The sequence below is a fragment of the Pseudorca crassidens genome, chromosome 12 (genome assembly GCF_039906515.1).
Source record: "Pseudorca crassidens isolate mPseCra1 chromosome 12, mPseCra1.hap1, whole genome shotgun sequence".
NCBI lineage: Eukaryota > Metazoa > Chordata > Mammalia > Artiodactyla > Delphinidae > Pseudorca > Pseudorca crassidens.
Window position 1 is genome coordinate 88,229,359 of NC_090307.1, and position 16,201 is coordinate 88,245,559.

Here is a 16,201-nt window from a genome sequence, read left to right on the forward strand (position 1 = left end):
CACTCAGTATGATCATCTCTAGGTCCATCCATGTTGCTGCAAATGGCATTATTTCATTTCATTCTTTTTTATGGCTGTACATATGTACCACATCTTCTTTATCCATTCCTCTGTCAATGGACATTTAGGTTGCGTCCATGTCTTGGCTATTGTAAATAGTACTGCTGTGAACATAAGGGTGCATGTATCTTCTCGAATTAGAGTTTTAGTCTTTTCCAGATATATACCCAAGAGTGGGATTGCAGGATCATATGGTAGTTCTATTTTTAGTTTTATAAGGAACCTCTATACTGTTCCCCATAGTGGCTGCACCAGTTTACATTCCCACCACCTTCTGTGAGTTTTGACAAATGCCCCCCATTCTAGTATCATACAGAAGAGTTTCCCAGTCTTATGCAGTTTCTTTTCGAGCTTATTGTATCATTAGGGTGAATAAAACTCTTTTTTTCCCTTGAGGTTGTGATATTTCCAGCCCTCCGCAGCTAGATTTAGAGTCGTGGGGAAATCCAATTTTGCATTAGAAACCACGTTCGGCTGGAGAAAATTAAGAGCCTCCAGTGTCAGAAATCAGAGCTGAAAACGGTAGCCTTGTAGGAGTTATGCGTGCATTTCAACCTGTTCCACTTTCCCAGCAGACAAAACTGAAAAATGCAGGTCAGGTCTACTTAACAAGGACTTAGCTAAAAAGCTGTCCATAAAAATACTCATGATTGGAAGATCATGGTTTGAAATATTTTCTCTAAGAAAAAAAATCCTGTTTGTCTCGATTTGTGGTGAAATCCTCCGGTTCTTCAAAGTTGAAATCATTATTGGGAAGAACAAACAGAATATTTCAGAGACTAAAAGTATTCTAGTTGTGAAATATCATGAAAACAGGGAGCCTAACTCATTGTATCAGACATTAATTTTGCAGCTTATCCTTTGCTATTACAAACCTTGATTTCTTCTAGCTGAATGAAAACCAGGTAGAATTTCTGAATAGCTATTATAATGTCCCACTCTCTTTTTTCCCCTTCTGAAGGGATATACAAAGTTCGACTGAATTTTATTTGAACGCTGTTTCGACCGGTTGGGTGGCAACGGAATTAATAACGATGGTCTCATCATAGGTCCCAGCAAAATTTCCACGGGATGTTGTTGTGCAGAGTGTAGCAGTGGCAGCTAAGTGATGCCTGTCCAAGAGCTTAGGCTGACCCAGCCTCCAGGGAGAATAGACTCAGAAGAACCCTTGCAGGACGGCCAGGACTCCGTGAATTCTTAAGAGACACAGGAACGTCAGAACTGTTGAGGAAACGAACATCTAAAATTCAGAATAATAAAACCGCTGAAACGTCTTTTATGCTTCTACTCTCTTTGAGTTTCCAAAAGCAGACCTTAAGAAGAGCTTCGCTCTGTAACAGGAAGGGCAATGGCCATAACTAGAGCTGCCCCCAGTTCTCCAGATTTTAATGAATTTCAAATTGTCACAAAGAGCTCTCTGGTTCCCAAAAGTTGGGATTCGAAACACGTATTTCAGAGAGTCCATCTTCATAAATTAATTCTGCCTAGGTACAATAAGTGTATGTAATTATATTTGGTGACCTAAAACAAAGATGGCCAGGTATTTCTCCGGGAGAGATGGCTTAATTCAGTATATGCAGAAAATTGCAGTTTGGGGTCTGCAATCATGACGAGCCACAGGCAAATCCCAGCACAGCAAGGGAAGGAAATGTTTTTAAAGAGAGGAAACGGAAGTTGCACGGGGAGCTGTTACAGGAAAGAGAGTCCATGGCTTTTCATTGGCTGAGTCCTCGCCAGGAAAGAAGAGGAGGCTTTCCTCTTCCTGTTGGGCTCTGCTATCTTCAGAGGATGTGAGAATGAATCACATTTAGGGCATGAATGAATGATGACTGCTGGCCTTTGCTTGCAGACAAGGAGGCAATGATCCTGAAATCACGTCTAAGGGAGTAGCTGAGCCAGGAATGATACCTCTACGAATGTGAGTTAAGGCACCACGTGGCACATACTTTGACACGCTCTCTAGGCTGCTTCACAGATGCAGTGAGATACGTGGACCCCCGTCTTCGGGACCCCGAGCCTGAGGTGTTGTTGATGACACATAAGTGCAGGGGACCCTGAGATAAAGCAGGTCTTGCCTCCCTGCTTGGGTAACACGCCTCTCCACAGTGACCCCAGCTGTCTCCTTCAACTTGGATTAAAGGGAGAGGAGACTTCTGACCCTTGTGAGCAGCCAGCCGGGAATGGGAAAACCCATGAGTTTGTCAGAGGGTCCAAAAGGGAAATTCTCCGTGAACATAGAGTCATTATTTTATTACTACTTGAAAGAAAATGAAACATCCAATACCACTGCCTCCTAGAAATGCCTTGGCCCAGGAAATGCAGTCCACTGGAATTACTTTTCTTCTCATTTTTTTTCTCTTCCTGCTTATGTATTGCATTGGTAAAATCCACCAGAAGAGGGAATGTGAATTAAGATCCTTTGTCACTGTTGGCTAATAGAACATTCTATTTCCACCCCATGGAACCAGCAATGAAAAGAATCCCATCTGTTCAGGGAATGTCTGCTGTGTGCCTGGTTAACTTAAATTCAGTGCTGTAGGAAATGCAAAAGTAAAGATATAGGGATTCTCCTCTCAGAGGTCTTAGGTTCTAGCAGAAGAGCTTATTCTAATGATGATACTAACCACTAACATTTAAGGCACATTTACTGCCCACTGAATCCTTCCTATGTCCCTCCTAATGTTAACACATTTAAGCCTTGAGGGAAATAATACTTCTACACCCATTTTACAGATGCACAAGACTGAGGACAGGGATACTAAATAGCACACCTGAGGCCACACAAGTAATTTACAGAAATGCTATCTGAACCCAATCGCTGATACCTCCTCTCCTGGGATTTTTCAACCTTACATGCTATAGCTTCCTTAAGTACACACGGCAGAAGGAAGAACTAAGGCCAAATTCAGTGGGAGAAGTTCATTTGAACTAGTAGGAAATAGGGGACATTGTTTTGGAAGAAAGTGAGTTTCTGATAGCAATTGAAGGATGGGTGGGGATTTCAATATGCCCAGAGATCAGAGAGATGGGAAGAGGGAAAGTGAGAGTAGGAGGGGGAGCTGGGAACCTGTGGGCGTGGTGTGAATATCCTGAATGTGACATCCTAGAAAGGCCACCGGGGGGCGGTGGGGGGGCATCCCTCAGGCTGCAAGAAAGGGACCAGTGATATGTACCTGCCCAGGAGACTCTGGGAAGTATAGACATCGTAAAGTCTTGGTATGAATGATGATAGTGGGCTGGGGATAAACACATGGAAATTCACACAGGGACCAGGACACAGACAGAAAGTCATTTTGCTGAAATGTTATAGAAAAAAATGTTATGGAAAAATGTGAATGATTCTTGAAACCATTTAATCACATAAGCAAGTTTTAGTAAGCATTCTGTTACGGACTGAATGTTTGTGTCCCCGTAATTTCATTTGTTGAAGCCTAGCCCCCAAGGTGATGGTATTAGGAGGTGGGGCCTTTGGGAGGTGATTAGGTCATGAAGGTGGCACCACCATGAATGGGATTAGTGCCCTTATCAAAGAGGCCCCAGAGGGCTGCCCTGGTGGCGCAGTGGTTGAGAGTTCGCCTGCCGATGCAGGGGACGCGGGTTCGTGCCCCGGTCCGGGAGGATCCCACGTGCCGTGGAGCGGCTGGGCCCGTGAGCCATGGCCGCTGAGCCTGCGCGTCCGGAGCCTGCCGCGTACCACAAAAAAAAAAAAAAAAGAGGCCCCAGAGAGATCCCTTACCCCTTCCACCATGTAAAATTCTGAGGAAAAGACAGCCATGAAAAAGAAAGCAGGCTCTCCCCAGACACTGAATCTGCTCACTCAGCCTCCAGAACTGTGAGTAATAAATGTCTACTGTTTGTGAGCCACCCAGTCTATGGTACTTTGTTACGATAGCCTGAACAGACTAAGACATGTTCCTTGTAAAAAAAAAAAACAAAACTGAAACACTAAAGAGAAAGCTAATTTCCCTTGCATTATCCCTCCATCCCTCTTCCCTATGCCCAGATGTAACTTCGGGGATCAGTTCGGTATATAACCTTCCAGATCTTTTTCTGAGGTTTGACTAACATATTTCACCAAGGGTAGGAGTTAAAACATAGAATGCTTCTGTGGGTATTTGCCTGCAACCTGTCACACTGCAGGAGCTATTCAGTGATGAGCTTTGAGCTACGGAACATGTCTTAGGGATTCTTTTGACTTCAGTATTTGTAACTCTTCTTTTTATTTTTCTTTGTTCAATTTCCTCTAAGTATTCCATGGAGATATAAGAGTCTGAAGGACATTTAGGCCTATTTCCAACTTTTTGCTACAACAAAATATGCTGCAGTGGGCACTCTTGGGCATATCGGTATGTGAGGTATTACCTCGAGATATTAAAACAAATGTTTCATTGCAGGGCCAGAGGGTTCACCTATTTTTAATTTTAACAGATACTTCCAAATAGCCCTCCACTGGAACGACGTCAATTCAGTTTCCAGCAATATTTAATAATACTCCCCAATTTCCCACAGCAGGCCAATATTTGATATTATCCAATTATTTGACGCTTCTGATTTTAATTTGCTTTTTTGTTGAATTTTAGTGATTTTGAGCATATTTGCATGTTCATTTGTATTCCTCTTTTTTGTAAGTTGCCTATACATTCCTTTTGCCCTAACACTTTCCAAAGGAGGGCCCAGCGTTATCCTAGGTTTGTATACTGGTTAACACTACTGAGACGGAAAATTGTATGACTAATGGTCTTTGTTAAAGCACTAAGAAGAACTAGGATGTCCATTATGATTAATATTTGATAAGTACCCGCTAGGTGTGAGGCATTATGACAAGGGCTTAATAGTTATATGTCCCCACCGAATCCCAACAACAGCCCCATGTAACAGAGATTCTTATCCTCTTATTATAGGTGATGAAACTGAAATGCAGAGAAGTAAATGTCCTCGTTTAGTATCACAGAGTTAGGGACAGCAAAGATGGGATTAAAACCAGAGCACTGCCCTTAACCAGCTTAAATGCCCACAGTATCCTGGCTAACGCCAAGAGACTGGGGATAAAGAGGGTTAAAGAGTCTGACACAAAGCGAGAGAGTGGCATGGACATATATACACACCAAACGTAAGGTAGATAGCTAGTGGGAAGCAGCCGCATAGCACAGGGAGATCAGCTCGGTGCTTTGTGACCGCCTGGAGGGGTGGGAGGGAGACGCAAGAGGGAGGAGATAGGGGATATACGTATATGTATAACTGATTCACTTTGTTATAAAGCAGAAACTAACACACCATTGTAAAGCAATTATACTACAATAAAGATGCAAAAAAAAAATAATAAAAAAAATAAAGAGTCTGACAATTCCACAGAATTATGAATTTAGGAAGCTGAACATTTTCCAACCAGTTGCCTAAAATGGTCCAAGATTAACTGTTCGTGTATCACTCAACAGTCTGAATACATTATCAAAGGATAACAGGTTAAAACTTGAGTTCAGAATCATAGTTTTATCACACACAAGCTGTGTGCCCTTGAGCAAACCTCTTATCCGCTCTACCGCTGTTTATGCATGGGTCGGATGAGAATAATGGTTCAACTTACCAATTCTAAGGTATTTGTGCAGATTTCAAAAAAAATCATGGTATGGAGCACATAGTTGGTCCTCGATGAGACTGAACATCATTATTACCAGAAACAGCAGCAGCAGGGATGTTTACGGAGTCCACAGGGCTGTGTGCAGAAGGTCAGGTCTAACTCTTGAGTAAAGAGAGGATGCAGGTTAGAAAGAAATGATCCAAAACCCTCAGATATCACAAAAAAGAATGTGTCATTTCTGGTCAGTTTCAGCCTGGGCACTAAAATGTCATAAAACGTGAAGGCTCATTTTTAGTCTTTGTTTCCACTAACTTCACTTAACCTCTCCCTAACACACCAGACAGGGCCCCCCATCAAAGGCAATCTTTCTGAAGTCAGTCATGCCTGGCCCTCTGAACATCCAGCTTTGTCTCACTCTTGTGAAAAACGGAACACTGCATTTCTAAAGCCCCAGTCATGGAAGAAGCCACATTCCTGGATCAGTAGTGTTCTTCCCTCCCACAGTAAATCTTAACACTTATTTTCAACCCCTCTGTTTCCCAAACAAGAAGCACTTTCACCTGAAGCGGATTTGCAAATTAGCCAACACCCTCAGCACTGCTCCCTCCTCCTTCCTGTCTAACGGCTCTTCTGGTCTGGGAGGAGACACACATCCCTCCCGATGACAAGCACATACACGCAAATACCATCAGCACATGGGCTACTCGCGACTCTTCCCCTGCAGCTCCTCTCTGACACCCGACCCTCTACCCCTCTCCTTTCTGCAGCATCCTGTTTTCCCATGGCCAGGCATGCCTATTAAAAAATATGAACTCATTCAGTTTTCACCTGGGATTTTTTTTTTCATCAGGTCTTTACTGATGAAATCCACTTCTTTGGATTACAGAAGGGGCAGCAGACTATAGAGTCCGTCCTTCCTCCTTTTGAGGACAGAATAGCCGTGATCACTGAGCACTCGTTGTGCCCTGCATACATCGCTTTATCAGGATTCTTTCATTTAACAGGTACGTAACCCTGTTTCCTAGAATAACTTGCTCAGTCCAGGTGGTGGTCAATTGGAGTCAGGATGTGAACTCGTGCTGGCAAACTCCATAGTGTTCATTTTATTTTTTAAATTTATTTTATCGGACTAGGGTTGATTTACAATGTTGAGTTAATATCTGCTGTACAGGAAAATTATTCAGTTATACATGTATATGCATTCTTTTTCATATTCTTTTCCATGATGGTTTATCACAGGATATTGCATAGAGTTCCCTGTGCTCTACAGTAGGACCTTGTTGTTTATCCATCCTGCATATGGTAGTTTGCACCTGCTAATCCCAAACTCGCAGTCCGTCCCTCCTAGAGTGTGCATTTTAACCATCACACCATAGACTTAGAGCTGCAGCCCCATGAGGAGAACCCAGGATGAGAGTTCTTGGGCAAGTGATGTAATAAGGACATGCCTCCAGGTCAAGGGAACAGGGAAGCAGGTATGGGAAGGAAGAAGCCAAACCAGGGTGGGATTCCAGACCATCATACCTAGGCCCCATCCTGACTCCAAGGGGAAGGTTGGAAGGAAACATTTCCTCACTTGGAGCAAAGGCATTGAACTTCACATGTGGGAGCTCTGGTCCCTGGTGAAGGGCCACTGGAGACCCTAGTGTCCACACGAAAAACAGTGAATTCACATTCAACATTCACATTAAAACAATGAATGATGCCACGTCTGGAAGCATCTTTGAACTTGCTTGTTAGGCCAGATGTGCTCCTGACCACTGGGCAGAAGCAAACCCGGCCTCTGGGATGCAGTCATTCTAACATGCCGGTTCTGGCCCCTCCCGGGCGGCCCGGATTCAGGTCGGCCCTGATGGAGGGTCTAAATGAAAAGGAGCAACTCAGAAATCTGGCAGGAGGACCAGAGCTCCCCACACAGAAGGCCTGCCTGGTGACGCTCCCTTTATTAGGGTTAACAACTTACCCCAGAACCATTTATTGGAAATTCAAGCTCGTTAGAAGTCATTCTGAAAAGTAAGATGGAGAAGTGCATAAATATGACTAATTATCTGAAAAATAAAATGAAGTGTGTGGATTTCAGATATGAAATGGTGCCAAGGTGTTTCTGATTTCTTTTCTCTCTCTGCTTTGGAGGAAGGTTATTTGATGTCGTCAATAACATCTCACGAATTCATCTCCATTAATTTTCGATTTAATGGATCTACCAGTTCCACAGTTGAGGCTTCTTCTTCTCTTTATTCTTTCAACTAGACTCCAAAGATAAAAGATATTTTAGTTCAAAGTGATATGAAGTGATTCGTTAAGTAAAGCAGTATATCTGAATGTCGTATTTTCAGACACACATTCTGAGAACACAGCACAGACCATATGAGATGTCCCTCATTTCTTTTCACATCTCCATAAATCTTCCTGTTTGGGGAACCATTAGCCTTTGGGATCAAATTGAGTGATCTTTGCACGTGTTGAAAAACACATTTGCACAGGTCTACAACTGTCGAGCCTATAAAAGAAGACACGTATTGAAAACTGCTCACGGGAATGTAGGAGAGTTGATACAATACAGCTGAGTTCACCCAGCATTTGTGGTAAGTCTGAACAGTCCCCAAGCTGGGTAACACGCATTGTCCCTGTGTGTTTTGTGGGCTGTTTCCAGGGCCCCCGAGCAACGCAGCTGGGCGAGGCATACAAGGGGCAGAGAAGGGGGCTCAGGCCAGCTTGGCCATTGATGCACTGGCCTCCCAGTCAATCCGACAGGATGGGGACCTGAAGGGCACAGTTCCTGGGCTGGAAGATACAGTGAATACGGGTCCTGAACCCCAAGCACACCTGCGGGTCACAGTTTGGTTTACAATGAAATGATCACGTGCCCTACAGTCAGTCCTTGAACGGCAAGTTGCAGGCAGACTTTGGGGAAGGGCAAGCTCGGGTTCATCCTGGCCTTAGTGTCTGTGCTCAAGGAGCTTCGGGGACCCCACAGATCCCCATTTTCTTATCTCTATTTGTACTGTAACGACACCCCTTCCAAGTGCTATTGCAAAGGTTAACGGTGGTCGTGTCTGCCAGCTCTAGCCCCAGGCTTTCTTGTCATAAATGCTCCATAAATGACACCTGTTATTGGTGTGTCTGCAGCATCATGATGTTATAGGCAAAGCTGAACACAGTTTGTGGGGTTTCTTTGAAAATCTTGTATTATTTAGTCATGACAGCCATCTGTAAATCTCTCACTTCACAGCCAAGCCAACCTGGGGTCCACGCTCTAGACGTGTAGCCCGTAGTGACACATGCAGACCTCACAGCCAGCTCTTCTGTTCTAAACACCTCACCCATCGTTCACATCAACCGCCTCATGGATAGACTGAGACCCAAGTTGCCCAGCCCAAGACACACACATGTACATAAAAAGTACACACGTGTATTTTAAAAAGAGAAAGAGCAGGGGGAGTGCCTTATTGGGGGGAGCCCAGAAATAAATTGATTTCCTTGAGCCCTAGGGTGAACCTGGGCGTCTTCCTCCCACCCCATCATTTGCGTCTTACATAGAGGCCACTGCAAAAGCCACAGAAGGGTGACTCAGGGTCTGAATACAAGGGGTGGATGTGTTTCATTTGATGCAAGCAACGTTTCTTCTACTGTTATGGAAAATTTCATCCATATTCAAATGAGAACGAATAGTACCTCCCAAGTACCCACCATCCATCTTTCATAGTTAACACCTGCTGGCCAATCTCTCAGAGCATGTTTTAAAATATGTAACTGGTAAATGTTTAATTTAGGAACAGTAAAGGAACGTTAGCAATCACTGGCTTAATCCAACAGCGTCACCCATTTATTTTACTTGTTTGATTATCAAAGGCACGTCCTCAAGTCCATCCATGTTGTCGCAAATTGAGCGTCAGAGCTTCAGACATCTTCAAATACTCTGAAGATATAAGAAATGATTCCCAGCCTTGCTGAGCCTCTTAAAAAACTAGCTTCCAAATGTGGAAGAGAAAATGACTGCAGCCGGGGCTACCCCATGTGCACGCAGCATTATAGAAGGCAGCACCCTTATTCCACCCTGGGACTGGTCCAGATGGATAGCGCGGCAATGAAGAGTCAGACGGGGCTGCGGAAGAAGCAGGGTTTTGCAGAAAAAGGGAGAAGCAGAGGCCTCCGTGGGGGAAGGCTGCACGTAGCCAAGCATGTTTACAGTGTTCACCCTGGACACACCCAGGTCCAGTCCCAACATGGTCAGAGTCAGGTTTGTACAAGGGGTTCGTATTCGAAACCGATAGGATCACCAAAAGCCTGTGTAAGCCAGTCCTTTGTTCTGTATCTAGATGTGCAATCACCGTCTTACTTTTATTTAATTGTATTGAAGTATAGTTGATTTACATATTTTTTAAAAACTTTATTGAAGTACAGTTGATTTACAATGTTGTGTTAGTTTCTGCTGTACAGCTAAATGATTCAGTGATATATATATATATATATATGTACATTCTTTTTCGTATTCTTTTCCATGATGGTTTATCACAGGATACTGAACAGAGTTCCCTGTGCTCTACAGGAGGACCTGTTGTTATCCATCCTGTATAGAATAGTTTGCCTCTGCTGACCCCAAACTCCCAATCCTTCCCTCCCCCACCCCCTCTGCCCTTGGCAACCACAAGCCTGTTCTCTACATCTTTTTATTTGAAGATAATTATAGATTCACGAGAAGTCGCAGAAAAGTTACAGGGAGGCCCCATGTCCCCTTTGCTCATTTTCCCAGTGGTTACTTCTCTCACTACAGTCCTCAGCCAGCAAACTGGCATTGGGACCGTGCGTGTAGCCATTTCTGTCATGTTGCCCCACATGGAGATTCACATTGCCAGAACCGGAGCTATTCCATCATGACAAAGGTCTCCCTCATCGATCCCTTCACACTTACACCTGCCCTTCTCCTCCCCACCAGCCCCTAACCCCTGGCAGCCACTAATCTGTCCCCATCTCTATACATTTGCTGTTTCAAGAATGTCCTCTAAATGAAATTGTTCAGCGTGTGACCTTGCAGCCTTGGCTATTTTCACCCAACATAATGCCTTTGAAATCCATCCAGGTTGTATGAATAATCCAGTTCTGTTTATTGCTGTATTCCACGGAGATTCCCACAGTGTGTTTAAACACTCACCTGGTGAAGGATATCTGTGCTATTTCCAATTTTGGCTTTTACAGATAAGACTGCCTTGGATGACTGTGTAAATGCTTTTGTGTGGATCGATACGATTTTAGTCAATAGTTTTCTCCACTTTGATGCTAATACAGGATGCAGTCTCATTTCTGATGATGACTGTGATGCAGGTGCAGATAGGTGGGGACCGGGGAAATTTGTCGACTGCAGAATATTGCATTAAAAAAAAATTTACATTGGTTACCAGTCATTTTACGATCCCTGAGAACTATGGTAGGCTGGACAATGTCCCCCCAAAGATGTCCACAACCTAATCTCGGGAACCCATGAATATGTTAACTTACATGGAAAAAGGGACTTTCCAGGTGTGATTCAATTAAGGATCTTGGGATTTTTTTTTTAACTTGTGACCTCCCCCCACTTTTTTTTTTCTTTTGGTCATGCCACGTGGCATATGGGATCTTAGTTCCCCGAACAGTAGGACCTTGTTGTTTATCCATCTTATATAATCCATCCTATAATATTTCGCCTTTGCTAATCCCAAACTCCTAATCCCTCCCTCCCCTACTCCCCCACCCCCTTGGCAATCACAAGTCTGTTCTCCATATCTGTGAGCCTGTTTTTTTTTTCATAGATAAGTTCATCTGTATCATATTTTAGATTCCACGTATAAGTGATATCATGTGGTATTTGTCTTTCTCTTTCTGACTTACTTCGCTTAGTATGATAATCCCTAGGTCCATCCATGTTGCTGCAAGTGGCATTATTTCATTCTTTTTTATGGCTGAGTAGTATTCCACTGTGCATATGCACCACATCTTCTTTATCCATTCATCTGTCAATGGACGTTTAGGTTGTTTCCATGTCTTGGCTATTGTACATAGTGCTGCTATGAACATGAGTGCATGTACTTTTTTCAACTTATAGTTTTATCTGGATATATGCCCAGGAGTGGGATTTCAGGATCATATGATAGTTCTATTTTTAGTTTTTGGAGGAACCTCCATGCTGTTCTCCATAGTGGCTGCACCAACTTACATTCCCACCAAAAGTGTTAGGAGGGTTCCCTTTTCTCCACACCCTCTCCAGCATTTGTTATTTGTAGACTTTTTAATGATGGCCATTTTGACTGATGTGAGGTGGTACCTCATTGTAGTTTTGATCTACATTTCTCTAGTAATTAGTAATGTTGAGCATCTTTTCATGTGCCTGTTGGCTATCTGTATGTTTTCTTTGGAGAAATGTCTATGTAGGTCTTCTGCCTATTTTTCGATTGGGTTGTTTGCTTTTCTGTTGTTGACTTGTATGCACATCTGTACATGTGCAATTACCAAGTCTTATTAATTCTATGTCCATAGCTACCTCTTGAATCCATTCCCCAATCTCTGTGCCATTTCCAAAATTAACTCAAGACACAACCATCTCCTACATCAATTATTGCAGTAACCTCTCAACAGATCTCCCTTCTTCTCTTGAGCATCCCAAACTTTCTCCACATCGCAGGGTGTAATAAGCATCTGATCGTGTGGAAGCCTGTATCTTTGTTTCTCTTCAATTACCTTACCCCTTTATTTTTCCAGCCTTATTGAGGTATATGTGACAATTAAAAATTGTATATGTTTAAGGTGTACAATCTGATGATTTAAAATACAAATACACTGTGAAATGATTTTCACAATCAAGTAATTAACACAGCCGTGATCTCGCATAGTTACCACTTTTTTGGTGTGGTGAGAGCACTTAAGATCTTCTCTCATAGCAAATGTCAAGCATGCAATACAGGATGATTAACTGCAGTCACCATGCTGTACATTAGATCCCTAGAACTCCCTCACCTTAAGAACTGAAAGCTTGTAACCTTTGACCAATGGCTCCCATTTCCCTGACCCTCTGGCAACCACCGTTCTGCTCTCTCACAGCCAGCTTAAAAATCCACCAAAAAGAAAAGGCTCTGCTATGATATTAAGTGCCAAAGAAGAGAGATTTGCAGAATCCCCTACTTTTCTGTGCCTAAGAGAGTAAGATTCTCTATTCACCTCAACAGATTTAGGGGGAAATGTAAATTTCATCATTGTTGTTAACATTCCTAGAATTCTGCATTGTTGATGAGGTTTAGAAGGTTTGGACAATGCAAGTAGTAGAGAACTTTCTTGATTTGAAAGTAGGGTATTACTCGGCCACAAATAAGAATGAAATAACGCCATTTGCAGCAACATGGATGGACCTAGAGATGATCACACTAAGTAAAGTAAATCAGACAGAGAAAGACAAATAGCACATGATGTCACTTATATGTGGAATCGAAAATACGACACAAATGAAGATAGCTACAAAACAGAAACAGACTCACAGATTTGGAGAACAGACTTGTGGTTGCCAAGGGAGAGAGAGGGTGGGGGAAGGATGAATTGGGCGTTTGGGATTAACAGATACACACCGTTATATATAAAATAGATAAACAACAAAGATTTACTGTATAGCACAGGGAACTCTATTCAATATCTTGTAATAACCTATAATGGAAAAGAATATGAAGACATATATATATATATATATAGCTGAATTATTTTGCTGTACACCTGAAACTAACATGGTATTGTAAATCAACTATACTTCAAGTTAAAGAAATTTTTTAAAAGAAAATCAAATTTATTATACATTCAAAAAAGGAAAAGAAAAACAACTTGAAAGCAGGAGTTTTCAGTTTATCTCCACTCATCCTATGGCCCTTTTGCTGTTTATACATGGCCAGCAAACTACGACAGCTTTATAAAATTTTAAATGGTCATAAAAAAATGGAGGAGGAGAAAGAAGGTGTGAGAGAAACTGTATCTGGCCCACAGAGTCTAAAATATTTACTATCTGGCCTTGAAGGGAAAAGTTTGCTGACCACTGTGATAAAGGATATCTGCAGAAACCTCACATCAGCTGTTATATCTAATGGTCATGTGTTGAAATCTATCTTTCTGAATCTAAGCATGACATAAGCTTCCAGCTGTCACCGCCTCTAGGCAACATTAAACTGAGGGCCCAGCCTGTCCACAAGGCAAGAAAAAAAAAATTAAGCTAAAAAGCAATATAAAAATAAAATCTCCTCGTTTTCACATAACATGTTCAATATATATGCACACACAAATACATATTTATGAAAAAATCTACACCAATCTATAGAAAAAATATTAGAATTAGGGAGTAAATTTGGCAGGGTTGCTGGTTACCAAATCAATACATAAAAATCTAGTGTATTTCTATATACCAGTAATATACCACAACAGCAGTGTTATAAAATGATATTAAATGATATAAATGATATAAAATAAATGATATAAAATGCCATTTACAACGGCATAAACATGGAATACCTAGATAGAAATCTATAGAGAACCATGCTAGACTACAGCAGTGAAGATGACAGAACAGTACTGGGAGACATTTTCAAAATACATAAATGGATGAAATTCTGTTCATGTATTAACATAACTGATATTGCAAAGATATCAATTTTCCCCCGAGATAATCTGCAGAGTCAATGAACGAAAATCTCAATAGATACTTTTCTGTCAAAATTTACATACTGCTTCAAAAATGTATTTGGAAATGTAAAAGGCTAAGAATAAGAAAAAAAATGCCTTGAATAAGTAGTACAAAGGCAGAAGAAATCTTTTCTCAACTATCAAGACTTAGTTAATGCTATAGTAATTAAGACAGTGTGATATCAATGCAAGAAGAGGCAAACAGATGAATGCAACCAGGTAGAGAATCCAGGACTCTCCTCACACATATATGGTCGCTCAATTCATGATATACCTGTCAACACAGAGAAGTGGGGAAAGATGATTTTTTCAGTCGGTGGCACAGGGTCCATTAGATATAATATGGGAACATTAATTTCATACACAATAATTCCAGCTGTATTGTAGATCTAAAATGAATATTAAACCAATAAAGTTTCTAAAAGAAAACATCAGGGAATAGCTACATGACCTTGGAATAAGCAAGGATACCTTAACCAGGATACAAATGCAGTAACTATCAAGTTAAAATGTATAAGTTGGACTATGTTAAACTTAGAATCCAAAAGGAAGTCAAGGAGTAGGAGAAATTATTTTAATACATGTATTTGCCAAATGGCTCACGTCCAGAATACATAAAGAATTCTAAAATCAGTAGGAAAATTATATACAACCCAACAGAAGAAAAGGCAATAGATGTGAATTGTCTCTTCACAAAAGATACCCAAATGTCCTCTAAATCTATCAGAATGGGTGCATCCTCTTTAATTTCCAGGACGGTGAAAATTAAAGCTGTGAAATGTAACAAGTTATCACCCACGACTACCTCAAGGGCTAAAATGCTAAAGCTTTACTATGTGTTAGAAAGACATTGAAAACCAGAAAACTCATTAACTGATGCTGGAGTAAAAAGTATTTTAATCACTTTGGAAAACTATTTTAGCACTATCCACTCAAGTAGAGCTTATACACACCCCACGACTAAGCAATTTCACCCTTAGGTACATACCCCCCAAAACTGCAGACACAGGACGCCAAAACACGTGTGCAAGAATGTTCATAGCCTTCTTTCTGTATTTACGATCTTTACAGTGTTCTTCAAAAGATCCCAAATTGGAAGCAACTCAAGCATCTACAACAGTAAACTGGGCAAGAGCACGTTGGTATATTCACGTAACAGTCCATGAATGGATTAACAGCACACCCAACCACATGAATGGCTCTCCCAAAGAAAATCTTGACTGTAGGAAGCCCCATGTAAAGTAACACATTCTTAATGATTCTACCTTTAGATAACTGTAGAATAAGTGAAACTTATTTGTGTGTTGGGGTAATGGGAGAATGCCCACCTTCAGAAAACATGGGACCAGTGGTTGGAAGGAGGACGTGTGGAGGCTTCTGGGTGCTCCTTGTTGTTTCTTTCTTGACCTTGGTGATGGGTACATGTGTGTACGTGTGTGTTCGCTTTGCGATAATTCAAGGCACAATATACTAATTATCTCTGCATATGTGTGCATGTGTGAGTGAGCATGTGCGTGTGTGTTTAGTTCTTGCATACACACAGAGATAATTAGTGAATTGTACTTTGCTAAAGCAAAAACTTAAAAGTTATGTATGTACGTTATCTACCCCACAGTGCTAAAAAAAGAAGAAAAAATATTGGCAGGAAAAAATGCTCCTGACCCAGCGTTCTGTACCTCGAATCGACTCCATAAACACTAAAGGTTCTGTATTATTTACCATGAATTATGGAGCATTGTTTTCTAGAATAAGTGAGAAAAAGGAGATTCAAATAAAGTATCATAAGTCATGAAGTACTTTCTTCTGAAGCCCGTGTGTCAGCCACTTTCTGTCAATGAAATTTGCATTGCGTCACTCCCTGGCCTCCATTTAAATGGA